Raw genomic sequence first — 5,590 nt, forward strand, 5'->3', positions numbered from 1 at the left:
CCGATACATTATTTTACCAAACGCATTCCGGAAGCAATAAGAAGGGATATAACGAAAATAAAGCGCCGCATCGATGTCACTCGCTGAGACAAAAAGACCCTTCATGATCGGTTAAAAGACTCCAAAACCCCGTGAGTCGCGAAGACGATCCCTGATTCGGGGATTCACCAATGCATTGTATAGAAGTAGATTCATGTCCAATGCATGCCACACCAGACATAGTCCAGTTCATGTCAGGTCATACATGGTCCAGTTCATGTCAGATCAGACACGGTCCAGTTCATGTCAGGTCAGACATGGTCCAGTTCATGTCAGCTCAGACACAGTCCAGTTCATGTCATGTCAGACTCACGGTCCAGATCATGTTACAACCACCAATTAATGGTCCAGTTTATGCCAGAACAGACATGGTCCAGTTCATGTCAGAACAGACATGGTCCAGTTCACGTGAGAGCAGACTCGTGGTCCTGTTCATGTCAGACCAACCCATGGCCCAGTTTATATTAGACCAGACCCATGGTCCAGTTCATTTCAGAACAGACTAATGGTCTCACGTCCCAAAATTCCAGGGCCCAAGCAGACCTCTTGAAACATAAAACGTACTTCACAGCTACGAGCACGGCTCCACACACTTTCCTTAACCATTTTGCTTGTCTTACATCAACTTTCCAAAACGTTCATGATGAACAATTTTTCTGACATTTCATCATGAAATACTTTTCCGCTCGTGACATTAAACCCGATTTGGACCCGAATCCTTTCCATGGCGACCTTTTCTCAGCACTGAATTGTCGCACCCGTGGTTACAGAGAAAGACGCTGCATGGGACCATTGTTTGGCAGTCGTCGTGTGAACCAATGCTCAAATGCTGCCGTCGTAATCCATGGGAAAGATGCTGGACTCGCAATCCAGCTGTACTGGTCCAAGGGGTCCCAGACGGCCACGGCGTTGGCCTGGGTGAGACAGAGGTCAGCCGGCAACAGGCCGAAGGGTGTTCACCAGGCCTGGGGACCGTGTTACAGCACTGCACGATACGCAAAAGTGTCACGGTTTCCCTCCGGCCGAACTGTCCACATTATCCGAGCTGATATTTTCTTGGCATTGTGGTCGCCGAGGAAGCCACGAGCTCCAGCAATGATATTTTAAAAAGAACGCGGCAAATGTGCGGTGCACGCTTATGCCATTACCACGCCTAGGCAGAACGGTGGGATGCTTTCAGTTCACTTCATCCAGTAATGCTTTGCGCTTGAAAGATTACTTTGCCTCCGCAGGCGGTGCCCAGCCTGTAGCATGATAGCGCTGGAAGCAAATAAGTTATTTGACGGAACTATAAATTAGGGAGCGAGCCATCACATCCAACAACCGGCTGGCGGCCCCGACGTTCTGGCATTCTGCATGGGTCGCAGCAGGGTTGAAAGCTTGTGTGAACCCAAGCGGACGCGGAATGGAAAGCTATAGCGATGATCGCAGTGGTGCTGTCAGAGCTATTACCACAACCGACAGATCGACGGAGGCAGAGGTGGAGAGAGTGTAAAAGGAAGAGGGTGGGACGGAGACAGAGAAAGCATGTAGATGAGAAAGTGAAAGGAGAAAAGGGGACAGGGTGAGAGAGAGATAGAGAGAGAGAGAGAGAGAGGAGAGAAGAGAGAGAGAGAGAGAGAGAGAGGAGAAGAGAGAGAGAGAGAGAGAGGAGAGAGAGAGAGAGAGAAAGAGAGGAGAGAGAAGAGAGGAAGAGAGAGAAGAAGAGAGAGAGAGAGAGAGAGAGAGAGAGAGAGAGAGAAGAGAGAGGAGAGAGAGAGAAGAGAAGAGAGAAGAGAGAGAGAGGAGAGAGAGAGAGAGAGAGAAGAGAGAGAGAGAGAGAGAGAGAAGAGAGAGAGAGAGAGAGAGAGAGAGAGGAAAGAGAGAGAGAAGAGAGAGAGAGAGAGAGAGAGAGAGAGAGAGAGAGAGAGAGAGATAGAGAAGAGAGAGAGAGAGATACATATATGATGAGGAAAAGGCAGAGAGATGTCAGTCCAATCACCCAGACCGCAGATGTGATGTGTCATCTACCATGAAAGAATTATGTACGCCCTACGAACAGTAGGTCAATAACGCGGAGAGCTCCTTTTCGCAGAGCCGTGGTTGCCCGCGCAGTAAATACCGCTGCTGAGTACTGAAAGTTTCCAACTATGGCCATCGACTGGGCTATAACCAAAGTGCCCACTCCCATTTTCCGGCATAATTCCTGAGGATATATCGTAGTTCGCGGGTTGAGCCGTTTGGCCGGCATGTAAACGCCGTCCGCGAAGACCAGAGGCTATGGAGTTCTTGACGCTTTCGGTGCTGGTTCGGTGCGGTTCATTGCGTCTCTCTGTTATGTGAATCTGTTTAAATGATCCGAGAACCAGTATGTAGCTCCGTTTGTTTAGCTCCTGGAAACTGAAATAAAAGTATCGCGAAGAGCAGTCACAACAACTGAGATGCTGATGCTTAGTCAGGGCCAGACAACCGCCAAACAGCCACGGGATCACGTGATGATCACGTGGCCGCTAATCAAGAGTCGAAAACAAGGACTCTCGGTAAAGACCTCCTTTCGAAAACGTGCCTGAGGTGCTATGCCCAACTAGCTCTAACTGACCCGTGCTTGGGGCTGTTCAGTGCGTCAGGATGCCTTGAGACGCATATTTGTGTTTACCCCTTTGCCTTGAGGAGCACACTGTCACGGTGCCTGCCGATGCCGTTGCAGCGCTTTACCTGTCTCCTGCAGTTCGCTGCAGCGTGTCGCGGCGTCCTGAACCCGATTACGGTCTGATAACGCCGGTGCCATGCATCACAGCGTGACGGCAAGCAAGCAGATGGCTTCTTCTACAAGAGAGTTGCATTAAAGTTCGGAATAAATCATGGTGTGTGGGCCTCTTGCGCTCTGCGATACTTCAGAGTGGTCACGATTGGTTGGGACCGGTGTGATTATTTTGTAGACATTATGAGCCGTGGACATTATGAACTGTGAACATTGTGGACTGTGGGAATTGTGAACTGTTGTAATATTGTGAACGGCAAATTTCATGAACTGCGGATATTATGAACTGCGAGCATTGTCATACAACCCCGCTGTGGTGTGTCGCAGGTGTGTGAGGCTCACCATCCGTAAAGTGAATACACGGTGTTTATAAGTCTGCAATTATTTTTGAAATCTGTAGAACGTTTTACAGTATTTTTGTTTGTTCTTCTGAGGTGTTTCGTTTCCAGCCTTTGCTGAAAGTGTGGTGCATTTCGCATTGTGTTCCATGTCCTCTGAAAGCTAAGATTCCTCACAGCATACTTGTAACGTGCTGTGAGTGATTTGTGGAATGGACACAACATTTTACATCGTGCAACAAGCCATGCTTAGCAGGTTCTTTGAACTCAAAACCACCGATGCAAACCAGCTCGTAATTTTTTAAAAAATGTCATTTGAAAATGATGTGAACTTGCTGCCGGGAGTACAGCTGAGCTGAACCATTCTTCCTGGTGACCGGACACCAAAAGTTATAACAGGATGACTGCCCCCGGTGTACCAGCTCAACAAGGTATTGGCGTGGTATTGATTGTTTCTTCCTACGACCAGGTACATGTTTCTGCGAATAGCTTATGAATGATAAAATGTAAACCACTAAAGCATGTCGGACCTCCTAAGCTTGTGCATGTTTCTGTGCTGCGATGTTCTTGTAAGCCATGTTGTCTTGAAAATGCGCTCATTTTTGTTTTTACTTGTCATAATAGCCGTACGTGACAAAAAATACGGTTTCTTAAATATGTTGGTGTGTCAGAGACTGCCGTATCCCTTGACCTTCTGCTGTGGGACTACCAAATAGCTCTTGACGTTGATGGCAACCCTTGACCTTTTACCGTGTGTCCTCCACATCAGGTCACATCCCTTTACCACTCGTAACTGGAGTTTGCGGAAGAAGCCCGACTGTAGTCTTCTAGGACACGGGAACGTGACGACGAAATTACCAACGCGTCATAGACTGACAAGCGAAAACTATTAGGGCGCACAGACATAACCTAAGACATAAAGTTACGACAAATTTTCAAATTTAAAAAAATCGCGATGCATGCAAAAAAAAGTCTGATTTTGGCCAATGGTGTGTGTTTTCATTCCTGTGCTGGTCCTTTTGACTTCTTGGAGGCACGGATAAGTTGTTGATAACGCGAAAGCTCGGCAATGGTCGCTCACCGAGTTCTTGCACCCCAGAAAACGCTAACAGCGAAAATATCGTTAGTTCTTCTCCATTCGGCTAAAGATGCTTTTAAGGTGCACATCAACTGCTCATGTTACAGCCAAAACTTACGCAAGCGTCCTTCCGTCAAAAGTTGATGACAAGCAAGATAAAATAGTTACTATGTGTATCGGAGGTAGACTTGAATTTGAGTTGCGTGAAACTTGTTTGCATGTACCTTTCAAAAAACCTTTGGACACAATCACTTTCAGTAATATGTACCGCTCGAACGAGCACCAAAACGGACCACACGAATGTATATATAATATAACAGCTGGTATCAAATCTCGTCTCCAAAACCGTTCGGCTGTTTCTAGCGTTTCTCCCGCTGTGCTACCACTCGTGAATCATTCCAGCTGTCGGGGGTTTTGCGGCTCAATTCGCCAACTTAAGCTCACCAAATGACGTCATTATTACCAGCGAGCTGGAAAGGCCGCGTCTCTTCAAGCCGGCTCATCTCTCATCCCTGCGGGACCGCGTTGCAGCCGAACACCTTCTCGCTGCGGCGGATAGCGCAGCGCGGTGGGCAGTGCTGCCCGGAAGGTCGGCAACTGTCGGCCGTGCGGACCCTGCGAGCCTCACATCCGGAGTCGGCCCCCAGCAGAGTCTCGCGCTGGCGCCGATGTCGACTGCGTCGGCATCAGGCGTAGGCGACGGCCTCCTGGGAGACGTCGCGGAGGGGAGAAGATGCGTGGATGGATGCTGGGATGAACTGGTCCTTCCGGAATATTTAGTGGTACTCATGGATGTCGCTTTATAAAATTTCGCGGACCTGAGCTCCCCCTCCCCCCAGTATTTCTCTGGGTCTCTCGATGGATATGAGCACAGAGGAATGCTGGGCAAATAAATGCAGAAAAGTATCTTAACTCTTGGCATGCTATATACTTAGACAGATCACCATAAGTGTCACGTTCATTTTATACTAAATGATATCCCGTGGGTACCTAATGCTTTTGTCAAGCCAATTCCTTCATAAGATCGGTCATTCTGCAACCTGTTTGGCCAATGTCTCCCATAATAACGATTGAATTTGGATAAAGAACAGTTGGTTGCAACACCCGTCATTTTTTTAAAAGTACAGGCTGGCCCAGATCAAAGCTAACCTATGTTTCATCCAACCGTAATCGGTGTTTTCTGTCGCCAGTGGCGGTTATTCGACTAAAAACTAAATGGTAGAACACGATCAGCGACAGCAGAAGATGTCAGTGATACTCTTTTAAGATTTGCTGAGAAGTTTCATGTAAATTACACCCCACTCCAAGCTTCTCACAAAAAGGTGGCCTCACACCGCGCTGAATTGGGAACTCAGTCCTCAGCAGGAAAACAGTTTTGGAATGTACGAATATTTC

Source organism: Pollicipes pollicipes, unplaced genomic scaffold (assembly GCF_011947565.3).
Source record: "Pollicipes pollicipes isolate AB1234 unplaced genomic scaffold, Ppol_2.1 Scaffold_6138;HRSCAF=7277_pilon_pilon_pilon, whole genome shotgun sequence".
Taxonomy (NCBI): domain Eukaryota; kingdom Metazoa; phylum Arthropoda; class Thecostraca; order Pollicipedomorpha; family Pollicipedidae; genus Pollicipes; species Pollicipes pollicipes.